Source organism: Vulpes vulpes, chromosome 13 (genome assembly GCF_048418805.1).
Source record: "Vulpes vulpes isolate BD-2025 chromosome 13, VulVul3, whole genome shotgun sequence".
Classification (NCBI taxonomy): domain Eukaryota; kingdom Metazoa; phylum Chordata; class Mammalia; order Carnivora; family Canidae; genus Vulpes; species Vulpes vulpes.
In genome coordinates this window covers 1,379,487-1,404,616 of record NC_132792.1, presented here as the reverse complement: position 1 = coordinate 1,404,616, position 25,130 = coordinate 1,379,487, and the positions used below count along the sequence as shown (strand labels likewise).

The window sequence follows — 25,130 nt, the reverse complement described above, 5'->3', positions numbered from 1 at the left end:
CCGGTTAAGGGCAGTTAACTACAAATATGAAAGTTACTGATGTATTTTAATTTAAACACCGATGTATTTAAAGAGGTTGTCCTGAGGCACCTGCTAGGTCTATTAACAGAAACGCCTAGGCCACGAAGGGGCCACTGTGCCCTCTTTGGCCCCACCGCCCTCCTCAGGGGTCCTGCAGGCACAGCAGTCCCCACGCTGGGCCAGCCTGTGCGCTCGGGCCTCCCAGGACACAGGTGCCAAGGCCCGGACCCCCAGGGTTCTCTCCCCGTGTCCTGCTCATACGGGGCTCCACCCAGGCTACTCCAAGCCGAGGCTTCCTCAGCAGCTCCTTTCTGACCGCCACCCACCCACTGCACCCACAATTCCAACTCCCCTAACCAGATCCTGACTCCCTCTCCCAGGCCAGTCCCTAACCCCGAGCTAGTGCCCCACAGCGCGAGGGGCCCGGCTCGCCCACAGGAGGAGCTGACACGCAGAGACCACGGCCACCAGAACCTCGGGCTCTCGCACGGCCTCGTCTGTTCACCACCCTCCCGATCCCGCTGCACCTGCCAGGACAAGCAGCCTCCCGCAGCCCAGCCTGGCCCTGCCCCTCCAGCACAGGGGTGGGCCGCCTCCAGTCTCCCCGCGCCCGTGGTCTCACCCCCTTTCTCCCGGGAACCGCAGAGTCTCTCTGCAGACCGTCACCTTCAAACGGCTTCGCGTGGGGGCTTCACTAGCTGCAAGTCTGAGAGTCCTTCCAGGAGCCGATCCCGACTCCAGATGCTACATGCGCGTGCTCACGCACGCACCAAACCCTCCAACACCCCGACACAGGGGATCCTAGCATTAGCCCCACTTACAGAAGGGGGAACCGCAGCACCAAGTCCAGCGCAGAGGATGCGGGACTGGAAGCGCGGCCGGCACACGGCGGACACGGCGCTTCCTCCCAGTGCCAGGTCACTGCCAGGCTGGGAAAGGCGGAGGGATCAGGGGACATGCAGGAGCCCTGTCCTGGTCTTCACTTCTGGAGGGAACCCTCCCTGTCCCAACAGAGCTATGAGGTCAGCAGCTCAACACGGGCACCCGGAACTGCCTGGTCCGCAGCCTGGAGATGCAGCCGGGGCTGCGCTGACCCGAGGGAAGGAGCACGCGTGCACACGGGGGCACCCGCACACACCGGGGCACACACACACACCTGGAAGGGGCAGAGCAGCTGTCGGTGGGAGGTGTGGCTCTAAAGAGGACCGTGTTTGTTTAACTCAAGAAATTAAAACCAGGCCTGAACAAAAACAGTTTAACACAGGCCTTTACTGGGGCGCCTGGCTGGCTCAGTTAAGCGTCCAATGCCTGATTTTGGCTCAGGTCATGATCTCAGGGTTGTGAGGTCTCTGGGCTCAGGGCGGAGCCTGCTTAAGACTCTCCCTCTGCCCCTTCCCCCTCCCCCCCACCCAGGCAAGCTCCCTAAGAAGAAATAAACAATCCTTCCTGGGGCACCTGATTGGCTCAGTCGGTAGGGCTTGGGACTCGTAATTTCGGGGTGGGGAGTTCAAGCCCAAAGTTGGGTGCAGAGATTACTTTTAAAAAAGTAAATACATAAAAAATAAATCAGTAAAAGAATCCTACACTTCACCTCCCATATATAATAGATGACCATTAGAGTAATGTGTAAAGTCACACACACGACATTTGACTCGTGGCTTCCCATTAAGATAGGATTCTAATCTTTAGGGCCACAGATGGGGTTAGCAGATTGCTATGATCAGTAACTGATCATACTAAAGCCACATTCTCCTTATTTGATTAAAGAATACGAAACCTTGATTTTACAAACAGTTGGGACTCTGGGCTCTTCCCAGCTTAGAAGAGCTAGCCTGGGACGCCTGGGTAGCTCAGCGGTTGAGCGTTTGCCTTCAGCCCAGGGCATGACCTCAGAGTTCCAGGATCGAATCCCACATCAGGCTCCCTGCATGGAGCCTGCTTCTCCCTCTAAGTCTCTGCCTCTCACTCACTGTCTCTCTCATAATTTTTAAAATCTTAAAAAAAAAAAAAAAAAAAAAAAAAAAAAGAGCTAGCCTGTTCTGCCAAGAAGCTGGCTGCCCCCATGGGAGAGAGAAAACAGAGGAGAGGAGAGTGGCCACATGCTAGAGCCTTGCAGGGTCCCCAGTGGCTGTGGCCTCTGCAGAGAAAACCATCAGACCTGGGTTTTCCAGCCCAGCAGGGACTCAGGGCAAACCAGGTCCCTCACTGACCCCAGAACTCCTGTGAACCAGGAGCCAGCCAAGAAACCTTCTCTGCCCACCAGGCCCAGGGCACAAGGAAGCGTCCTGAGAATTCCTGGTGGTGCAGGCTCAGACTCTGCATCACAGTCCTCCTGTGAACCACACTGTCCCTCAAGTCAGTGAAAATGAGCTAGTTGTGGGGTGAAGCATCTGCCTTCCTCTCGGGTCACCGTCTGAGTCCTGGGATGGGGCGGCATGTCAGGCTCCCTGCTAGGTGGGGGGTCTGCTGCAACCTCTCCCTCTGCCCCTCCCCCATTCATTCTCTCTTTTTTTAAAGCAATCTTTATTTTATTTTTTTTTATTTTATTTTTTTAGATTTTATTTATTTATTCATGATAGACATAGAGAGAGAGGCAGAGACACAGGCAGAGGGAGAAGTCATGCCAGGAGCCCGATGTGGGACTCGATCCCAGGACTCCAGGATCACACCCTGGGCCAAAGGCAGGCGCTAAACCACTGAGCCACCCAGGGGGGATCCCTCTCGCTCTCTTTTTAAAGATTTGGGAGAGTGAGTGCCAGAGAGAAAGAAAAAAGAAAATGAGCTAGTGGAGAACTTGAACCCAGGCAGCCAGATGTCCTCCCCACCAAGAACTTTAATTAAGCAAAATCTAGGTTATGATGAGACCTTATGCTGTATGATACAGGATTACAATGCATCAGACACAACAGCACCCCATGACTGTGTCTATTATATAGAGTACGTTGTATCATATAGTTAAATAAAAACAGACGTTGTAACTTTACCTAATAATTAGAGTGTATATACTACATTACAACCCAACATCTTAAGACGTCCAATGAATTTGTATTTTTAAGTCCAGGGCACTCTCTATGCCACAGTGCACAGCTGGCCACGGGGTGAACGCAGAGGTCTAAGCAGGTGGCTCCTCTCCCAGGTCCCACGTGCTGCTGCAAGCCTGACCCTTCCACCGGGGCTCGGCCTGGGGTGAGGAATCCCACCCAGCCGCTCCCCAGTCCTATCGCAATGGGGCATTGCTTAATTCTTTTAGACAACCTTGACTTGACTCTCTCGCTGCTAATTTTAACTACCCTATATTTCCCCACAAAGTAAACTGGAGCATCCCAATGTCACCATCAGAGCAGATTCCAACAGCCACTCCGGGGGGCCAAATGCCATACCGGACCTCAGACACTCGGACCTCAGACACTCGGGAGTGCACGAGACCGTGCTCAGAGTCCCCGGGTGCTGCCACTCAGCACCCACTCGTCACAGCACAGCCAACTACCACCCCTGGGGGTTATCTCCAGCACACTCCTTAGGGGGAGAGACCAGCCCAAGGCCAGCGCCAGCCTGCCTGCTTCCGGAGCCAACAAATGCAGGTCTCAGGTGGATGGCCGGCCAAGCGGCGCCCCCCCCCCCCCCCCCCGGGATTTCAGACCCACCAAGCAGCCCTGCAGAGTCTGCAGCCCTGGCTCCAGAACGGGGCTTCGGTAGCTGAAGTCCAGAGATGGGGTGCGGAGAAGGCTCATCCCTGGATGGGTGTGGAGACCCAGAAAGTATACACTAAATGGTGTCTTTTGGCATTTTTGTGGGAAAGGTCCAACTTTCAGATTTTTGAAGGAATCCCTGACCCAAAAAAGGTTAAGCACTACCCCAGTTAGAAATGGGAAGTATCCATGGTCATACAGCTGGTTAAAAATATTTTTGCTGTGACAGTTACTGCATCAGCTTTTCCTGATTTTTAAAAGCCAGCCCTCCCTTTTAGAGTTTCCTTCAGAATTCAGTTGGACAGTTTAGGTTCATACAAGTGGGGAGGACAAGGGCAGATAAAAACAAAACTAGAAAGACAAATTCCAAATTTAGGAAAAAACTGTAAGGGCCAGAGCTGAGAATTTTCTAGAGCTCATCCAACATTTGGGGACATCAGAAAGGCCAAACCACAATTTCTAGAACCCATCCTAAAGGAATGGACAAAAGTATGAACCATTGCAAGTAAAACGGCTGTCATTCTCTCCAACAGTCAGGCCACAGCGTCTGGAGTGGGGAGTCCTGGATAAATAAATGTTATGTACTTGGCTCGTGAGGGTGATGATGAGCTTGTTTTGAACCTCCCGTATACACTGGTAGCTCATTCATCCTGAAAAGTAACCCAGGACAGACAGAGCCAGGTAAAGACTGGACAAGGTAAACCAGGCCAGCAAGCAGAACCACCGCTCTCACGTTTCATAACCAAAACATGAGCCAGGCTCCACATAAAACCTTCATGTGATCTGCATGGATCGCATGCATGTTGCATTTAGACTAGGGGTCCGGGCATCGCCTCTCTCCCTCAGATCCAGAGCACAGCTGTGCTCCTTCCGCTGTGTCTGGCTTGAGAGCTAGCTGCCAGTGTCACCAGACACTGGGCAGTGGGACCACAGTTCACAGACACCCCATCTAACCAGGGCCCTCCTCCCTCATCCATCTGCTCACTGTGCTCCCCCTGTACACACACAGAGAGGTCCAGACTGCCCTCAAGTTGCTTCAAGGCCACCCGGCCGACAACTGGAAACCAGCCAAGCCCAGGAAAAAAGAACGTGGCCCAGCAGCATGGTCACAGCGGCATCTGGACCTACCAAAGCCCACTCGGCCTGGGTTTCTCAGCTAAGCTGGCCAACCGAGTTCCTTCCTTCCACCCCCCTTACCAAGATCCCAAGTTACTATAAACCCATAGGCATCAGCTCCCACGAAGCAGGGAACCATGCCCGGGGCCAGGTTACACATCCATGCCTCCCCCACCACCGCAACCAAGCAGGACACAGGGACACGTGCAGTGAAAAGCAGGCCCTGGCCTCCCAGGCTCACCACTAGTTGACCAGGCCCCTCGACAGAAGGCCATTCCTCTCTCCTGCAGGCCCCCTCTCTCACAAGCCCCTGGGCCCAGCGTGGGGTGTCACCTTCCTTGCTGGTGTCCTTAACCTGCCCACCCCTGTTTGGCCCTAACAGTCACCATTCTAGTTGCGATGCCCATCTTCTTCCTGCAAACAGGACATGATACATACAGTGGCCGATGTCCCTCCATGACGTGGACACACATGCGCAGTCACCACAGGGGCAGAAGCTGGCAACAGTAACCCCAAAACCTCTGTGGAGTTATAAAGGAGTGACTCTTTAAGAAGGTGATTCTCGAGTTATCAAATCAAGATGAGAACCATCAGTCTCAAAAGGGATTCTCAGAGGCAAGGTAAGATGGGTAAGCGGATTCCAGACACTCCAAACCAGAGACCTGGACGCCCTAAGGGCCCCAACTACCTAGGAGTCACTGAAATGGGTAGGAGACACCCGTATGCGCAGTTCCTTGGGGACAATGCAAAGAAATGGAACCCAAAGGCACCCCCCCCATGTCAACTGGAAATGTGGGCCCGGGCTTATGCGAATGAGCTGCGCACTGTGAAGACAGTGACCTGGTTACTGCACCCCCACAAAGTGCCAGGAAACTCGGGCCACGGACTGTGAACCTGCTATGGGAGGCATGCAGGTGCTCATGGGGCTTTCAGACACTCCAAGCCCCTCTGGTCTTCCGGCAGCCTAGGCCACAGGCCCATGACCCTCTTCCTGTTTCTGGGTGGAGGTCCTGGGGCTCACAGGTTAATAAGTGATTCTCAAGGCCCAGAGTGCCTGAGGGAGGCAGCCCTCAGGGTCCAGTCTCCGGTGGCCCTGGCCTCCTTGCTGCTCCTGGCCTCAGCTGCTCCCCCGCAAACCAGCTGGTAGGTACGGTCCAAGGGCACATAGCCCGAATTCCTAGGGGCACGGCCTTCCAAGTGTCTGACCAGCAGCCAGTCCCTTGATCCCATCAATAAAGACAAGGAGATCTCATTTTAAAAATGGAGATAACATTTAAACTTAAAACAGCTCTGCGGTTGAGTTATCAGAAGCCGTGTGTGAAAACTACAGGACCTCAGAAGTCAGGCCCAATGGAACACTTCCTTGGGCCCCTTCCACCTGGTATCTTGCAGCGGAATGCAAAAACAGCTGGTCCAGAGCACCCATCTTCCATGAGTAGCCCCGCAGGTGTCCAGAAGGGTGGGTGCTGCACAGGCTTCGACCAGCCGCAGCAGCTCCACAGCCCCCCTCCCCCCCGCCCCCGTGAGGCTGGGAAAGGGGCAGGGCACACTCTGGCAGCGGTCTACCTGCAGCCGCGTGTACCTGGTGTAGGAAGCGCAGAAGGGGGTCTTCGTCCCACCGAGCAAACCACAAGCTGCCAGGGCACTCACGCGGGTGCCACTCACCACATACAGCCTAGGCACTGAGCTGGGACGCATCTCCTAAACTGAACGGCTCTGAGAGAGGTCCAAGGACTCCACACCAGCCAGCAGGGCATCGGGGGCCCTCGCAGTCCAGCCCTGGCCCCGAGCCCTTGCCACTCCCCAACAGTGCAGGCCACCAGCCCGTCAAGGCCAAAGCAGGAACCACATCCTCAGGCCCTGGGATCGAGGTTTGTTTCTCCCTAAGCCAGTTAAATGGGCCTCCACTCCCAAGAAGCCCTCCCTGAGGAGCCCTGCCTGAGGATGGATGGTACTAGATATCTTTCGCGTTGGAAGAGCACTTCATCATCACTCTTGTCTACATACTAATCTTCAGCTGGCCCCTCTCTGCTTAGGCTAAAACTCCTTAAGCATCTCCCACTGTCCCTCGTACGTCTCCTAGCAGAGCATTCGGTCAGAAAATCCCAGGCAGGGCCCAGAAGACCTCCAGGCACCGATTTTCTCACCTATAAAATGTGGATACCACTGCTTCCATGCAGAGCAGTCAGAGAAATCCCGAAGTCAACTGTGAATCACGGTGGCACCTGACAACAGAACCTGGCCCATGGCTGCTATTCGCAGGTGCCCATCTGAGACCAAGACACCCACGGGATTGCCGTGGGGCTATGAGGACTCCACCAACACCCAGAGGGGCCAGAGGAGGCCCAGCCCGACAGCACTCACAGTGCGGGGCCTCTGGGGTCTAATGGTGACTCAGTTAACCAGATAGGACTCCCCCACCCCCACCCCCCATGCTTACCACACTCTACTGGAAACATGCTCTGCTCAGCGATGGCCTCAGTAAGTCCAGATTCTTCCCCGTACAATCCATTTGGTGTTTTACAAAGTGTGAACATCACAGCTGTCCCCTGCCCCCAACTGGGTCATTCAAGCCAAGGGCACCCCAGACCCCCACCGCACGGGGAAGGGATACCGCAGAGCGGCGAGGACCAGCCCACAGCCTCACAGCCAGCCATCTGGCGGGGAGCGGGCGGTGCTGCGGGGAGGCAGGCCTGCGATCCCAGTCCACATCCGAAGGGCTCCGAGCCGAGGCAGAACTGTGGGCAAGAATAAAACGCCAGGAAGACAAGGTTCTGAGGGGATCACGAGGAAATCCATATTAAAATTGTCAAGCCTTTTCCAAAACCATATCAAACGCAGGCAGAAACCACGGCCTGCATCTACTTGGCTCCCTCTCTCCCACAGAGCCACAAGATTTCATCAAAAACCTATTTGAACTTTGCAGCCACAAACTGACACCATCGGCAGGACTCTTATCGGTGCACACACAGCCTCCCTTCTGCAGAGGTTGCTCAAATGGTCAGGAATTAACCGAGGACTGGTAACCTGGTAACCGCCCCCCCCCCCCCCCCCATGGAAGCTTCCATTCACCTGCGTCTTCCGGGATGGTGCAGAAAGCACGGTCTCTTCTTACTTAGTTCAAGCAACTAGTTCACTTGAATACACGGTCCCAATTTCATTTTGCATCTGATTTCTGTTAAACATCATCACCGGTATTTCATATGCACTAAGCCAAGACAAAACACTGATACCGCAAACTGCAAAAACAGAGACTCTCGACACACCTGTAAGCCCAGCTTTCCATACGGGTGGAGGCGTGCCACACCTCTGGGCCCCGGTGCCCCATGCGTGGGTCCCAGGGCTCACCTCCAGGCTCAGCCACGTACTGTGTGTGGCTTTGGACAAGTAAGTTAGTTAACATCTCTGTGCCTCCTTTTCCTCCCTGTAAAGGGCAGGTAATAACAGGCAGCCATCACTGGGTTGTGCAGAGAATGAGGCTGAGTGTTCTGCACAGGACTTGGCCTCCTGGATCATTTCTCAGGGTCTGCTACTTGCCAGGAACAAATACTCATTATGCTTCCCAGATTATAACACAGAAATTGAAGCTCAGAGCAGTGGGTTGCTTCTGGGCCAAGGTCACAAAGCCAGGGATGGCCCAGCTGGGGATGTAAATGGTCCCTGCACCCCACAGGACGCCAGGCTCTACGACATTTCTGCTGAATAAAAGGTGCAGGGCCCCTCTCCCTTCCCCCTTAAGAATTAAAAAAACACTTTAGACATCTGAATAATTCAAGGATGAGCTAGACACGTCTGAAACAGTTCTGAGCTTTCGTTCAGCTTCCCTGTCCCACTAGGCTCGCCGGGGCCCATGCTGGTAAAGCAAACAACCAGGCAGCTTCAGGCTGCAACTCCATACCCCATGGCTTCACTTCTAGAATCCATCCTGCACCAGATCTGAGCTCCCTCACACCCGAGTGCTGAAGGACGACGGAGAGGCCGCCCAGAAGCTCGGGCTCCATCCAGCAGAGGGTGGTGGTGTGCAGGGCCTGATGGGGAGGATTTTGTCCTCTGAACTTCTACTGCAAAGGGTTTTAGAGAAGGCGCTCGAAGAACCACTACCAGTGCCTGTTATTCCAGCTCTGCACAGTGTGACTGCCTGGGAGCAGACTGGCATCTGAATCGGGGCCCCAGGTGATTGCAGGGTTTCTAGAACTGAACCCCTCTGTGCGGGGTCACCTGGGCGCCCCTGTTCACCTTCAGCAGCCCAAGCCTTTGTTTTAGGAGCCTGAAAGCTTGATTCCAGTATCAAGGCCCCAAATGTTAATAAAGTGTAAATAAGGGTCTGTGCTTGAGAGATCAATGGAGGGTCCACAGGAGGTCTGTCCCACCCTGTTCCCCACCAGGGTGGGTCAGGGGAAACCACAGGGCTCCTAGAACCTGATCTTGGAACTAGCTCCTATCTCTACCTAACTCTAGGAACAAAGGTAGTGCCTCACAATCTAAGGACCTGACTTGTCCCCAAATATTTACAAATCCAAATTCGTGGTGAGGCATTCTTAAGTGCATTCTTTCACAGCCGGCCCCGAGGACAGAAGACAGATAAAACTTGGGGTCAGCACACAAAATCCCAGGAGCTGGGCCAGTGGCTTCCCTTCTTCCCCTACGAAGCTGGATGAAGCCAGAGACCCCTTGTTACTTGCAGCCTCCCTGTGCATCATAAAACCACCGGGTAATACAAAGTTCTACAGTTCTCCATCCAAGGCACTTTCTGTTTCTGGGCTGACAACAGTAAACGCTTATGCTTTGAGAGCATCTCCAGCTCGCCTGAGAGAGGACCAGCCCAGGGCTTTCAAACAGTCTGAGTCTGAGGAAGTTCTCGGGTACACATCCAGGCTTCTCAGGGAGAGAGGCCCCACCTCTGCAAACCCCAAGCAGGCAGGCGCCTCTGCAAGCCCAGGAGCCTCTCACCCACCCCAAGAGCCCTCACCCTAGTAGAGGAAAGCCAACAACACACCCTTCTCCTCCTCCCAGAACACACTGACTATTGCTTCGAAAAAGCTTCCAGAAAGGAGACCAGCACAGCAGGCTCACCGGATTCCTGCTTGACAAAAACCTCTTCGGAATCCAACACCCAGCCAAGCAGTCTTTTCTGCTTCTAACACATCTTTCTGGAAAATTAAAATGTAACTCAAGGCACAATACCATGGGCTTAAATTTTAATCCGACCAAATAAAAAGTCAATGCCCCCTGGCTGAAACATACATGTTCCTGAGATGCATCATCTTCTGACCTTTAACCACCAAAGTCTAGGAAACATGCAATTAAATAGTAAACCTGGGTCAGCATTTAATGTCATAATTTAACGAAGTGGCAAATGCTCTTTACCGCTCCACCCACTGGGCGCAGTGACACAACTCAGCAGAAGCACTTTTGGGGTGGGTTTCCAGGTGGGATGCCTTTGAGAGACCGAATTTCTCGATCTCTAGGTCCCAGACACGACTGGCTGAGCTGTGGCCAGTGGGGGAAGCCTCAGCCTTCATTTTCCCTTCCTGCCCCACCAGCAGGAGGCATTCCTCTCAGGGAATGTTCCAGCAACAAGGGCAGATCCCTAATTCCTTTAGCTGCGCCCCCACTCAGCTCTTTAAGACATGCCGCTCCAACGTATTTTTATTTTGTGCATTTAGTAATCATGAAGATCAAAGACACACGCATGCTTCTGAGATCAATTCTGTATTGATAATTACAATGACACAAAGTGCTTCTGGGTGGGGTTAACACAGCCAGCCTTACGACCACAGAAACGGCTTAAACTCCGATTTATACACACTTGTGTCACGAGTGTGAAGATCAATGAAAGACTCTGACGTGTGATGTTAGGCTAAAAGTCCAAGAGGGGAAAATGGAGCGATACAAGTTGAAGGAAAAAAAAAAAAAAAAAAGATGCACATGTTACAACCGTTAACATGCTCATTTTTCAAAGGGTGATTAGTGGTTTATCAAATCAGTAGTGTACTTACTCGAACCGGATCCTTTCCAAGAGCGGTCTAATCGCGAACGTCTATGTCCACGTGTACACTACACCAGAAATTACATCCAATTCTCAGCTACTTAAAATCAGCAATAAGCTCAATGTCCGCTTAGAAATGCACCCAGTTCCCAGAGTCATTTTACAGAACATGAGCAGAAACGCCTGAAGATCTCGGCAATAAAACTCTCAAAGACCCGTCATCTAACCAGTCGTGAAGAATGTGCTCCCCGCCCCCCGCCTTAGTATGTCCAGCGAACCCTGGATCAAGACTCTTGGTGTAAAACCAGCAAAACCCCTCCCTCAAAATAATTGGTGGAAAAATATTTCCTTCCCATTTTAAAGCAAAAATCATACTCTTTTGGGTAAATAGATTTTCCTACAACGATGACTAAAATGTTGGCAACGAGAGGCAGAGTATTTGCTGCTTTCTGGCCTTGCAATGTCCAACCGATCGCTCAAAACGGAGATAAGATTTTATGTCAAGTACAGTGACCACTACACATCTGGACCACATAAACCACGCTGTCCCAGCTCCTCCTCCCGGTCGGCCGGTCTGAGGGTCTGCTCTGTATCCTGTCTTTACAACGGGAAGCATTCGGTGGCCAATTCATCTGGCTCCAGATTCAGAGGCAGAACCCCGGGGAGAGACCCTCAGGCAACCCCCCCTCAAAAGCAAAACCTCGGAGAAGCAGCCGCACTGCGGAACCCCAGGTCAGGAGGTACTTTTTTGAATGCAGCAAAAGCAAGCACCCCCCGGGCACGGGTTCAGGAATGCAGTTTTCCTCTCCCGCCAGCAAAATCCTTCAACAGGTTTGGGAGGATGAAAACCCCAACGACCTCGGTCTGAACAATGCTTCCCTCACCTGGGCTTCGGGCCAAGCAGAGGTGGGAGGGCAAGGGAGCCCTGCTCTCGGTAACTAGAAAGGGCTCTGCAAACCCCTCCAGTGGCAGGGGCGGTGGCACCCCACCTGGGGAGGGGAGCGGCACCCCCAGGCCTAGCCCAAGGCGCACCCTCCTGGGGGTCCCCTAGAGTCCACCGCTCACCTGAGGCCCCAAATCAGCACAACAGAGCTCTGAGCCCCCCTGTCCCAACTCCGTGGGTCTGTGTCCTTTCCCACAGCCTCCCTCACGCTGCCTGCCCACTGGCGAAGGGGGGAACGCCACCGGTCCCCCAGTCCCCCCGTCCCGGGCTGCGGCCGAGGGCCCCTGCAGGAACGCCGGGCTTCAAAGGAGCTCCATTCGTGACATGAAAACACTAAGTGGATTACGCTGTTGCCCTCGAAGTCTGTGGACGTTTTAATCTTCTTAAAATGTCTCCTCTAAAAGTCACTTGCCAGGGAAGGAGGCTCACAGACGCCGTCAGGCCCCCACTAAATGTTTCCAGTGTCCCCGCTACCCCACCGGCAGCGGGGTGGAAGGAACTCGCTCTCGTGCAGACTGGTCAAGTCGGACTTTTGGCAAACCTCCTCCTGATTTAGGGCCGGGAAGCTTCCTTTGCGCGCACACAGTGAAAAGATCCACAATCCCCCAGTTCCCTCCAAGTGCCGTATTTCACAAAGGCTTAGCATTTGATACCTTTAATGAAAAAAAAAAAAAAAGCCACTCCAAGCACATTTTGAAAGTTCCACGTTTAAAAAGATCCTTGTTCATTGATTTTGGTGGGGTGATTAAGCTAATCTAAACAAGGGGGCCTTGTGTGGGCGCCCGTGGGGGAGGTGCGACGGGCCAGGCTCCGGCCGGTGAGCCCCCCCGCCCCCCCGCCGCGGACACTGGCTGCTGGGGCTCCGGGGTCCTCTCCCACCCCCTCCCTTCCCGGTGGCTGCTCTGCATCTGGGCGGCGTTTTCCCTCTGGTCAGATTTCCACTCCGCACAGCGAAAGGCTCTCGGGTTTCCTGGCTCGGAGCGGAGGCAGAGCCCTCCTAATGGGGCTTCACTGAATGCACCTTCATCAACACAAGTGTGTTGTGACAGAAATCTGGGGAGCCAGAGGCCACAGCCGCGGAGCAGCACCCTCCCCGGGAACACGGCTTCCAGCGCATTCCAGCTCCACAAATCACAGACGGGGCTCTGCCAGGGGTGTTCCCGAGGAGGGCACCGCAATTTGGGGCTGTCTGCCACCTACGGCGCTCGCCAGCCGCCTCACCCCGCGCCAGGCCGCGAGAAGCACCCCTAACGGCTCCGCGGGGCTGGGCTCCGGGGGCTCGAGGGCCGAGCAGACGGGAGACGGGGCACAGGGTGCAGATGGGGGACAGGGACCCCGGAGACGGGGAGAAACAGCAGAGCCCAGACCCCGGCGCAGCCCCCCGCGCTTCTCCCCGCCATCCCTCTGACAACACAGATAAAACCAGTCCGGCATCAAGCAGCCTAATCGCTGACCAAAATACCTTCCTGGACTCCTTTCCTCCACCGGGGATGGGGGAGCTGCCGCTGCCGCAGCCCCTCCTCCCCTGCAGACCTGCAGGGAGGGATCTCCGGGCTCGGAGAGGGCAGGGCCCCTTTCCCAGGCTCCTCCCGCCCCTTCCCAGCTCCCCTCCTCTCCAATAAGCAAAGTTGAAGAACAGAAAGAGCCCCAGGATGTTGAAAGCTGCAGGCCACCTTGGAGCTCACCCAGTCCAATCTCTGCTCCGCTTTCCCCACGATGCGACAGGGGCCAAGGCTGCAACACTCCGGTCTGCAACGGAAGCAGGCACTTCGCTCGCCACCACCACCCCCACCGAGCGGGTGGGCAGCCTCCCCCGGGGGGCACCCTGGCCACGAAAAACCACCACTAAATACCTAATATGCATTCCAAATGCATCTCAAAAGATCCACGCCTTTCCTTTACAGCTGCTGCCCATAAAAACAATTAGCCTGCATGCGACTGAAATTCCTGATTTTTAAGACCATCTATTTCCCCACCCTCTCACCCGAGAGCACTTGAGATCTTGATCAAGCCTGGGTCTTTCCACCTGGGGCCTGCAGAGCTCCAGGCTACAGATGCTGCCACTACTCAACTTCAGGCGGATTCTGCAAAAATCTCCTCCCCAAGCCTTAAATAAACTCTGTTCATACTTAATTCGGATCTAGAAGAAGAGCAAGGAAATTACTCATATTTTTTTAAAGGAGGTCAGGGATTACAGTTTCTGATACCCAACCACCTACTACACCTCTTAATCAATAAACCGATCCTTCCGGCTTTTCGTTTTCTTCCCTTTTCTCTCCAAGCACAAAATGATAGAGAGGACAGACTGACCCACGCCCTACCTGTCTGTCTGTCTGTCCGTGGCCGGGGAGTGAGACGGTCGTAGAGAAGGAAAGTGCGGGGCACATACACAGACCCCTGGCAAGATCCGACCTGGGTTTCTCCAGCAGAAACAGGCTTCGATTCTCACAATCACTTGACCCCACAACAACTGCTTCAGTCACTCATCCTCCAAACCCCACTCCCTTCCCAGAGCCTAGGGCGAGGAGACGCCCCAATAACCACAAGCACCAAGGCCCCTTTTGCAGGAGTTGGCGGAGGTACCCGAAGGGGCTGGGTGGCTCGCTCTGACCCATCAGCGCCCCCGTTGGAAAAACAAAACACTCTCCCCGGGAGATCCCAGGGCCCCTTCCTACTTCTCCCTAGCAACCCTGCCCCTCCCCCCGCACCCCACCACTTTCTAGAATCTTTACAGATAACCTCACCCAGAGGGCTGGGCTTTTTCCAAACCACCCGCCGGCCCCCCCATATTGATAGGTCTCCCTTGGAAAAGCCAAAGTGCTCCCCAATAAGAGCAGCACACCTTAGGGAGGAATGGGTTAAATTCGAGAGCTCCAGGAGGAGGAGGAGCTGCTCTGCTGGGGGGGGGGGGGGTAAAGGGAAAACGGGGCTGAGATGCAGAGAAAGGTGCAGGGCAGGGGCTCCAACCTGGATGCACGGATGCACTGGCCCGTGTCCTGCAGGCACCAGCCTGGCCACGGGGGCTCAAGGTGCCTTCCCAGGGACGGACTGGGGGCCATGCCCGTAGGACAGACACACAGACACACAGGCACGGCCCGGGGGGGGGGGGGGGGGGCAGCTGGGAGCCGAGGTGTGCAGTACTGGATGGGCGTGCGGAGGGTGTGCGTGTGCGGGGGGCGGGGGGGCAGGACTCTCAGAAGTCGGGAGATGGACGGATGGACGGATGGACGGATGGACGGACGGATGGAGGTCAGGCCGGCGGGGCAGCGGCGGGGGCGGGGCCGGGGCAAGGGCGCGAGGCTCCCCTCCCGGCGGAGAAGCGTGAGCGAGCGGGGAGGGGGGGGCGGGAGGCTCCGGCAGGTGCAGCCCGGGGAGGGGGGCCCGGCGGGTGGGGAGGAGGAGGAGGGGGAGGAGGAAGGGCGGGAGGAGGAGGAGGGGGGGGTCCCTCCCTCCCCGGGGACGAGGTGCCCGGGCGGGCAGGCGCGGAGCGGGCCGGGAGCTGGGGGCCGGGCCGCGCGGGGGCGGGAGGCGGCAGGTGCGGGCGCCCAGGTGGGGCCCGGGCGGGCGAGGCGGCCGCTCACCTGTCTCCTCCGGCCGGGGCCGCGGGGGCGGCGGCGCGGCGGGGCGGCCGGGCCGGGCCGGGCCGGGCGGAGGCGGCGGGGGCGCGGGGCCCCGGGCGCGGGGGCGGCGGCGGGGCGGCGGGGCGGCGGGGCCCGGCGGCGGCTGCGGTCGGCCGGCCGGCCGGGCGGGCAGGGAGCGGGCGACGCGGGCGCGGACGGGGCGCTGCGAGGCTGCGGCCGGCGCGCGGGGACAACGCCGCTTTATCGGGTCGGAAACAGCCGCCGCGCGCCGCTTCCGCTGACGCAGCGCCGGCCTGCGCTCATGACTATGCAGCAGCCGCCGCGGGAGGCGGGGGCGGGGCCGGCCGCGCGCGCGCCCATTGGCCGCCGCGCGCCCCGCCCACCGCGCGGCCCCGCCCCCGCCGGCCCGGGCCCCGCCCCCGGCCCCGCCCCTCGCCGCGTCCCGCCTCCCTGCTCGGGGAGGGGCGTCCGCGCGCCCCCAGCCCCGGCTGCCCGCGCCGCCGCCCGCGCCCCTCCCCCTCCCCTCCCCGCCGACGGCCCCCGCGGCCTCGCCCCTCCCGGACCCGCTCCGGTCTCCCTCCTGGAACCCCTGCCCGGCGGTGGGCCGACCCCGCACCCCATCCCGCGCCCCTGCGGCCCCTCTAGGGAGCGGGGCAGGACCCGGGCCAGCCCGGGACCCCGATCCCGCCGCGCTCCTCGTGCGCGATGGCTACAGGCCCCCGCGAGGACGGGCCCCGCCCCCACCCCCACCCCGGAGGCGGGGAGCCGAGCGCGAGGCCCGCAGCCTGACCCGCACACGCGTTTGATTTAATGGGCCTCGGCCCTGTGCCCTCCTGCCTGGGTGCAAGCGGCTGCGCACGAACCACCGCACCGCTGGGAGCAATGCACCGATCCGTCCCCAGGGGCCGCTGGAGGGGTCTCGAGGTGCAGGGCGCACCGCACACCTTCCAGAGCACCCAGGATGGGAAAGTCCGACGACATCAAGTGTTGGTGAGGAAGTGGAGCCACTGGAACTCCCTCGCACCGCTGGTGGGGCTGCAGGATGATGCCTCTGCCCGAGTCTGTGCACACGCGCTCCCGGGGGTGTGCAAACCCCGGACCTCGCAGTGCCCCTTCCGAGATGGGTGCCTGTGTGCGCCTCCTTCTGTTCGCAGCGGCACTGTTGGTGATAACCCAACGTGGGGTGGGACCCAAATGGCCATCGACCATAGAACAGGTGTCTGGACTGCGTTCTCCTGTTGGTGCAGTGAACGACCGCGTGGCTGTGGCTAATCTACACCCGCATACAGCACGGGTGACTCTCACCCATGATTTTGAAGAAAGAAAAGCCAGACCCCAAAGCATATAGGGTTCCATGTATGTAAAGTGGTAGACGTTCATATAGAAGTCAGGATAGTGGTTAACATTAAAGGGAGATGTGCCAGAGCCAGGAAGGGGAAGCCAAGAGTGTCTGGGGTGCTTAAGATGCCCTTTCTGGGGATCCCTGGGTGGCGCAGTGGTTTGGCGCTTGCCTTTGGCCTAGGGCGCGATCCTGGAGACCCGGGATCGAATCCCACATCAGGCTCCCGGTGCATGGAGCCTGCTTCTCCCTCTGCCTGTGTCTCTGCCTCTCTCTCTCTCTCTGTGACTATCATAAATAAATAAAAATTAAAAAAAAAATTAAAAAAAAAAGATGCCCTTTCTTCATGTGGGGGTTGGTTACATGGGTGTGCATGTCATGCTTCAGCGAGGGGTTAATAAGAACATCAGTGGCTGTGCATAAGGAGCCCAGCGTGGCCCCCGAGACGTGGTGTGTGCCCCGTAACTATCTACCTCCTCTGTTGCGTTTTTGGCTCCTATGGCGGGAGGATGGAGACAGAGGCGATCCCAGAGATGCTGTGACGTTGGGCAGCTTTTTTAATCTGTCAGAGCCTTCATTTGTAAATGAGCCTTCTAATAACACCTAGGTCACCAAGTTGTCATGGGGATTAAATGACTCGTTTTTTAAAAACTTGGTACAGTAAGGAGTACAGAGTAAGGACTTAGTAACTTTAATTATTCCCTACACATCAAATGCTGCTACTTACCAAATCTACTTTATTTTCGTTCATTCAGCAACCGACTACCGAGTGCCTACTGTGTGCCATGTGCCCTGCCAGATGCTGGGACTAGAGCATCCGCCCTCCCATCTCAGGGATCCTTACAGCAGAACGGGAAGCACAGATGATAAAGGAATGCTTGCTGGCGGCGGCTGCCGGGGAGCCCAGCACAGGATCTGCTCCTCGGAGGTCAGTGTTTCTGAAAAAGCAAACAAATGCGTGTACACAGGTGTCTGCACAAGCTTTCATGTGAATAAAATTTAAACATCAGATTAATTTACTTCTACAATCTGGAGGTCGACACGGAGAATGGGCAGAGAGCAAGGTCACCACACATGTGCGTGCGCAGGTATGTATGCCTGTGCGTGCACACGCGTGCACATGTGCATGAGGGTGGGTGGGGCAGGGCCACTCTGCCAGAGATCCCTCCTGGCCTCGCCAGCTGGGGCCCTTGTCCCGCTACCACTACCAAGAAGGGTGTCGGTTGTAGAAGGCGTGTTTGTGTTCCCCTAAAACTCATGGAGAAGCTCTCACCCAAATGTCAGCAGCTGACATTTGGAGGTGGGGACCTTTGGGGAGTTATTAGATTATGAGGCTGGAATCCTACTGATGGATTAGGACCCTTATAAGAAGAGACAAGAGAGGGACATCTGGGTGGCTCAGCGGTTGAGCGTCTGCCTTCGGCTCAGGGCGTCATCCTGGGGTCCCGGGATCGAGTCCAGCATCGGGCTCCCTGCATGGAGCCTGCTTCTCCCTCTGCCTGTGTCTCTGTGTCTCTCGTGAATAAATAAATAAATCTTTAAAAGAAGAAGAGACAAGAGAAAGCCCCTTTCCTATCCTTTTATGTGCCTGCACCAAGGAAGGCCGGATGAGGAGGCCGTCCCCGGGACCCAAGCACGCGGGCACCCTGATCTAGGATTTCCCAGCATCCAGAAGTGTGAGAACTAAGTGTCAGATGTTTGAGCTGCCTGGTCTGCGTAGTCTTGCCACAGCAGCCTGAGGGTAAAATATGTCTGTAGCTCGTGCCCACTTCCCTCCAGCTGCCAGGGGTTGGGGGGGGAGGGACGGGCTGCAAAGCCCTACAGCTTCTCCTCACTCCCTCCTTAACCACAGACCCCCCCCCCCAATCCTTTGAGGACAGAGCTTGACCTGTAGGAAGCCCCCTTGCCCCAGACTCAGAAAGACCTGGACTCTGGCCTGGCTCCAGAGCAGGGCGTGCCTGGGCCCGTACCTGTCACAGGTGTGCAACCTCAGAAGCACTCTGTGACTGGTTGAAAGCTCTGCTGTGACTGTCTTTAAATTCTTCTTTTTTTTTAAGATTTTATTTATTTATGAGAGACAGAGAGAGAGAGAGAGAGAGAGAGAGAGAGAGAGAGGCAGAGACACAGGCAGAGGGAGAAGCAGGCTCCATGCAGGGAGCCCGATGTGGGACTTGATCCTGGGTCTCCAGGGTCATGCCCCAGGCTGAAGGCGGCACTGAACTGCTGAGCCACCCAGGCTGTCCTGTCTTTAAATTCTTAATAATTTCTGGGGCGCCTGGGTGGCTCAGTCCGTTGAGCATCTGACTCTTGCTTTTGGCTCAGGTCATGATCTGGGGGATGGACCCCCCCCATGTGTGGGCTCCTGCTCAGTGGAGAGTCTGCTTCCCTTCTCCCTCTGCCCATCCACCCCCACCCCCCGGTCAAGTACACTCTCTCTCTCTCCCTCTCTCTCTCTGAAAAAATACATAAATCTTTTTTTTTAATTTTCTTTTTTTTAAAAATTGTATTTATTTATATTCATGAGAGAAACAGAGAGACAGAGACACAGGCAGAGGGAGAAGCAGGCTCCCTGTGGGGAGCCGGATGTGGGACTTGATCCCGGGACTCCAGGATCATGCCCTGAGCCAAAGGCGCAGATGCTCAACCACTAAGCCACCGGGGTGTCCCTTTAAAAATTCTTAATTTCTAACAAATTATGGAGCCCATCCTGTATCCTTATTTGTCAGCACAGTGACCCCTGGGACACTCGAGGGAAGCCAGAAGCCAGGGCATGACATCTCCATCCCTTCTGCGACCTTGTCTTGTCCCTACCTCACCTGGGGTCCCTTGGAGCAGAGTTGTATCCTTCTCATCCATGGACCCCCGGGGCCTAAGAACTGATAAAATTGTAACCTTGACCATTTTCAGAGACTTGCCAGGATTTTCCCCCTCCAGGAAGCCCTCTGGATGTCCCGCCTTACAGGAGTGAGTGGCTCCCTCCCAGGAGCTCTGAGGCACTCTGCCCCTTCATAGATCATTCCTGACTGTAATTGGGCACGTCTGTCCCTCTGGTAGTCTGCAAGCCCTGCCCACGGGGCTGGCACCAGGTCAGGTCCATTGCTGTGTCCCAGGGCGGCCCACAGTGGGGCTGCAGACACGTTTGCAGGTAGCGGGGACAGAAAGAGAGAAAAGGCACCTCTTAACGAGCGCCCCTGGAGAACCACTGCAGCGTCCACAGAATCCTGAAACCATGTGAAGCCACCTTGGCCAGGCACTTGCTGGACGCCGGACCCAGCGCTCTAGGGGTTCCCCGCAGTCCCACGCCTCTATGGCTCCAGAGCTTTCATGGTCATCGTGTGACCCCACCAGGTTGAGGACACCTGCAGAAGGCACGAGGGCCCTGTAACCTTTGGCACCCCGGACCCTGGCACCGGGAGGCAGAGAGGACAGGAGTGCTGGCCTGGGAGGGCAGGATTTGGGGCAGGTCAGGGTTGGGGAAATGGAAGGGAATCAGCAGAAAGGTTTGGGGCCGGGGGTCACAGGGCCTGGGTTTGAACTTTGACCTCACTGTAAATAAGCCTCCTCAGCCTACGAAGTGGAATGGACCTTACCTGGAGAGGGTGGCAGTTGTGAGCACAGACATGCCCCTGCCTGCCTGGGCTGACATCCTGGCCCCACCTGGTGACCTTGGACGGGTCACCTCAGCTCACTGGACCTGGGTGTCCTTAGCCCCCCGAAGGGGAGAGGGAGAGCACCTGCCTCACTGGGCTGTTACTGGAAATGGATGAGTTTGCATCTGTAGAGGCCAGTGAGTGCCATCTAAGTGGCCGATAAGCAGTGACCTTCAAGTTCCCAGGGCTGGACAGGGCAGGGGGTGGCATGTGTGGAACTCAGCTACCTGGGACCACTCAGCTTCACTGTGGTTACCAACAGCAACCCGACTCGTCACCGAGGGCCTACTGTGCACCAGGCCCCTCCTAGGCCTCGCCAGTCCCTTCAGAGATCTGACCTGAGCCCTCCGCTGAGGCTGCAGTGTGTACCCCGGGGGTGAGGCCGGTGCAGCCTGCGGACAGAAGCGAGTGTAGAAGCCAAGACCGCGGTCCTCAGGGGATGCTTCCTCCCATTCTTTGCAAAGCTCTCCTTCCTTTTTAAGCAATAACACTTTTTTTTTTTTTTTTTTAAAGATTTATTTATGTGACAGGCACCTGGGTGGCTCAGTCGGTGAAGCGTCTGCCTTCAGCTCAGGTCAGGATTTCAGGGTCCCGGGATGGAGCCCCACGTTGGGCTCCCTGCTCTGCAGGGAGCCTGCTTCTCCCTCTACCCCTCCCCCTGCTCATGCTTGTTCTCTCTCTCTCTGAATTAAATAAATAAAATATTTTTTTATATATAAAAAAATTTATTTCATAGAGAGAGAAAAAGAGAGCATGGCTTGGGGTGGGGGGCAGAGGGAGAGGAGAGTCTGAAGCAGACTCTGCCCTGGGTGCAGAGCCCAAGGGGCTCAGCGTGGGGCTCGATCTTATGACCCTGAGATCACGACCTGGAAACCAAGGGTTGGATGCTTAACCGACTGTGCCGCCCAGGCGCCCCTGAGCAATAACACTTTCTAAAACAAACTCTTGCAAAACCCAGTATTTCAATTAGCATGCTCAGTTATCAGCAGGTATTCTGATTCCACTCGTTCTCCCGGTCTACCTGACGGCGCCCTCCTTCCCTGCTCCCCACTTTCTTGGGAGTTTAGGTGTGATGGAGAGAGCAGAGAGCCCAGGGGCAGATTTCCAGCCCTGCCACTTCCCGCAGTGTGACCTTGGGGGAAATACCTCATCTCTGTGAGTCCCCAGGCAAAATGGAGAGGATGGGCCCCCCAGAGTGGAGTGCAGACTTCCTGAGACACAGGGTCCTATAGGTCCCAGACCTTAGAGCAAGGCCGAGCACCCCAGGTGCCCATGATGGGACGTGAGGCCTGAAAGGACCAGGCCTGCCCAGGTGTCCTGAGCAGTGAGTGGCCTTCAGAGTAGCCTCAGTTCCAGGGGGACAAGTCTATGTGACAGGACCTCCAGGCGCTGGAATTGGCAAGAGAGCAGTAGGCTGCGTGGGGTGTAGACATGCCTGGGGTCCCACAGCTTCTCAGGGGTCTGTGGCTACCCAGAGCCACAGAGATGTCTGGGGTCATACAGCACCCCAGAATCGTAAAGACACCTGGGGACACACTGTCATGCAGGGTCATACAGCTGTCCAGGTCGTGCAGCCACCTGAGCTCCTCCAGACGTTCCATGTCATGCAGCTTCCCGAGGTCGTGCAGCTCTCTGGGGTCATATGCCTATGCAGGGTCATACAGCTTTCTAAGGTATGGTTTCTCGGGGTCATCTGGTTACCTGGAGTTATATGGCTGCCCAAGGTCATACGGCTTACCAGGGTCATATGGCTTCTTGGGGTCATTATGGGTTCTTAAGGTCATAGGGCTTCTTGGAGTGATACAATCACCTGGTGTCATATGGCTGCCTGGTCATAGGGCGCCCTAGGGTCGTATGTCCACCTAGGGTGATACAACTACCTGGGTCATGTGGACACTGGGGCCACTGTGTGTCTTCAGAAGAGGTTCAGGAGGGGATCCCTGGGTGGCTCAGCAGTTTAGCGCCTGCCTTTGGCCCAGAGTGTGATCCTGGAGACCCGGGATCGAGTCCCACGTCAGGCTCCCGGCATGGAGCCTGCTTCTCCCTCCTCCTGTGTCTCTGCTTCTCTCTCTCTCTCTCTATGTCTATCATAAAATAAATAAATAAATCTTAAAAAAAAAAAAAAAAGAAGAGGTTCAGGCTTCTTCTAGGCCATCCTACATCCCCAGTGTCCTGGGTGACTCCACCCCCTCCCCGCCTTCGTGTCCTTATCTGTGCGGTGGACAGGACATCTGTGCCTGGGGGACAGGGCGGTGAGGAGCATGAGGAAGGGTTGCACAGAGGCCTCGCGGGCACCCAGGCCAGGCCGTGCTCAGTGAGTGGCTGTGACCCTGGGGAAACCAGCTGTGGCCCTCAGAACAGCACTGACCTTCCCAGCCAGGGCAGACCTGCAGGGTTTCCACGCGGAATGGGGGAGGGCCTTCCAGCCTGGGAGCGGCAGGTGCCAGGGAATGCCTGGCCAGCTTGTCCGGGACCAGATGAGGAGGGTCGGGCGGGGGAAGGCCTCAGGTGGGGATGGGCTGCAGGGGACAGCAGGTTCCCCCCACCCCACCCCACTGTCCAGGGTCTGAGGAGAGGGCACATGGTAAGTCTCTGTGCTGTGCCTTCTCTGTGGTTGTCTTATATGCTACCTGCAGTTCCTGGAGGAAGTGGCTCCTGGGCCCACCGGCCTCCTTTAGAGGGGACCCAGGAGTCCTGGAGTGGGGACAGCTGGGGGCCAGCCTCCTTGGGCTCAAGCCCCAGCTTCATCCCTTCCTTGCCAGCTACACATGGGGCGCCTCGCTCAGAAGGGCCCCACGTTTGGTTTAATGCTCTGCCAAATGCTGTTTTGTAATCTCTAAGAGCTTATTGATGGACCAGGATCCCCGTTTCTTCGTCTGACGCTGGGCCTAAAAATTATGCAGCTGGGCCCAACTGCCAATGAGTCTCTTTGCTGCTCTGTGCCTTGGATTCCTCATCTGCAAAATGGGTGCACAAGTTCAGGTCTGGCTTGACTCAAGAGCCCGGGGCATGAGGGATGGCACTGTAAGGGACGGAGCACCGACCAAGCCCTGCCCACGGCACTTGGGTGCACTTCTGCTGGAAGAGGAAGCCGAGGCGCAGAGATGTCAGGTGGCAGGCCTGCTGTCATACGGCAGGTAAGTTACCGAGCTGGGACTTGAACCCAGGCTGCCTGGCTCTGCGTCCTTGTGCCCTCTGCCCAAGGTTGAGGGCTTGCGAGGAGCTCCTGGCCCATCAGAGTGGGGAGGCGCTGCGGCATCTGCTCCGCACTGTGAGTGCACCTGCCAGCACAGTGAGGGAGGGAGGGGGGTAGAGCCAGGCTCCCTTCAGCCCAGCCGGGAACCAGATGACCAGGGTGACCTGGAGACGAGGCAGGGAGCCAGCTACCCTGGCAGGTGGCAGGGTGGGGCGTCTAGCAGAACTTCTTGGAGTGAAGGGTGAAAGCAGGTGATGCATGGGGCCACCCCACCCACGGCCCAAGGCCTAGGCCCCACCTGCTGACGTCAATAGTGCACAGTGGGCCCCTGGGCTGCTCCAGCTCAGTGGCAGCCCTCAGCCCGCCCTCGACTCAGGACTCTCCCTGGCACCCCTGCTTGGACGGCAGCACCCCCTGGGCTGACCCTCTGACCTCCTGCCTTTGCTCACACTGTTCCTCTTTCCAGCAGTGTTGTTTCTCCTCCTTGGGGCACCTCCTCCAGGAAGCCTTCCAGACCACACAAGTGCATGGTAATTCCTGCCTCTCCCCCAGCGCACACCAAAAATAAAGCCGGGCTTTGTGCCTTGAATCACCATTTACAGAGCAATGTACACTTCACAAAGTATTTTTCTGTCCGTGTCTCACTGAACCTCACAGGAACCCTAATGGGGTCAGATGAGTTTTGTCCCCGTTTTGCAGATGGGGACCTGGGAGGCAAGGGGAGGGTGTATGCTCACACGAGGGTGCAGTTGCACCCGTGCCAACCCTTCCCGAAAACTGCCTGGGTGCCAAGGGCTGCCCCGTGTTTCCACACAGTTGTTTACTCAATAACCATTGACTGAGCACCTACTCTGTGCCAGCCGCCGACACAGATGCTGTGCCAGCAGCACCGAGAAAACAGACCAACACAGTCCCTCCTCCTGCAAGCCGCGTCCTAGGGAGAAGAGACCGTGCTCGGCAAGTCAGGTGGTGAGTGAGGTGGTGACACTCTGTGCAGACCAAGAAGTGGGGGGAAGCCCGAGGGGGGCATCAGGCAAGATCGCAGGTGAGGGGACTTGGAGACACCTGAAGGAGGGAAGGGACAGCCCCAAGGATGTCCACCCCGAAGCCAGACTGTCTCCCATGGGGGGCCGGGCCGTGCCCCTCTGCCCCCACCCTGAACACTCCCCGAGGAGGCCCCCCGCTGCAGCTCTCCCCGGCCCTGCCTGCTGGGCCCTCGCCCTCGCCCCGGCCACCAATCCTGCACCCCTCTCGGCCATGCAGGATGGTCTCTGTCCTGCTTCATTGGTCCCCGGGGCCCGGGGTTGCCAGGGCTGAGCCTGGCACAATGCAGGATCAGGGAACGAGGGGATGTGGGGGCAGGGGGCAGATGCCGGCCCTGCTGACAGATGCCCCTTTGCCGGGGTGCAGGGTTCGGATGCTTTTCAGGAAGCAGCCCCCCCCCAGGCCACACCAGTTAGAGCCACCCTTTAGAAATGAGCCCAATACGCACACCCTGGCCCCGCTGCCCTCCTGTGGGCGCACACACCTGCACGTGCATCCACGTGGTCGTTCCTCCAGCAGATAGTACAGGCGTGAGGTGCACAGGTCTCACGGGGTGTGTGTG

At 56.8% G+C, this 25,130-nt stretch overlaps 1 protein-coding gene across 4 annotated transcripts in view; it reads right to left on the bottom strand.

Annotated features, from left to right (window-relative positions):
- SLC45A4 (solute carrier family 45 member 4) overlaps positions 1-15,439 on the bottom strand; it is an 80,675-nt gene extending 65,236 nt beyond the window's left edge. For 2 of the 4 annotated variants that reach the window (XR_011996486.1, XM_072733811.1), the window contains exon 1: positions 15,340-15,421. The gene's annotated coding sequence lies outside the window, so the exon portion shown is untranslated. Of the gene's footprint in view, positions 1-14,079; positions 14,255-15,339 lie in introns of those variants that run through there. The other 2 variants (XM_072733812.1, XM_072733815.1) reach the window with 2 other exon arrangements.
- Between the last annotated feature and the right edge of the window lie 9,691 nt (positions 15,440-25,130).